The 238-nt window shown below is 46.6% G+C and overlaps 1 protein-coding gene across 1 annotated transcript in view; it reads left to right on the forward strand.

Annotated features, from left to right (window-relative positions):
- The window catches only part of LOC119591112, a gene marked incomplete in the record, with an annotated part of 91,529 nt that overhangs the window by 41,802 nt on the left and 49,489 nt on the right, over positions 1-238 (forward strand).

Here is a 238-nt window from a genome sequence, read left to right on the forward strand (position 1 = left end):
CGTCAGCATCATTCCCTGATTCCTTGCCCTCCTCCCTGGCGTCCGCTCTCCTTCTCTCTCTTGGCTCCTTGGCCGAACGCCTTCCGTCTCACGCATTCTCTCGGGAAATGGTAATCGTTCGCCGTTCGTGTGACGTCTGTTTCGTCCTCGTGTGAGAGCTTCCGTTTGTCTTGTCATTTTCATTTTGTTTTGTTTTATCTTTTTTTATTATTTATTTTTCTCCTCAGGTTTTTTGCTT

Source organism: Penaeus monodon, chromosome 28, assembly GCF_015228065.2.
Source record: "Penaeus monodon isolate SGIC_2016 chromosome 28, NSTDA_Pmon_1, whole genome shotgun sequence".
In the NCBI taxonomy this organism is placed as follows: domain Eukaryota; kingdom Metazoa; phylum Arthropoda; class Malacostraca; order Decapoda; family Penaeidae; genus Penaeus; species Penaeus monodon.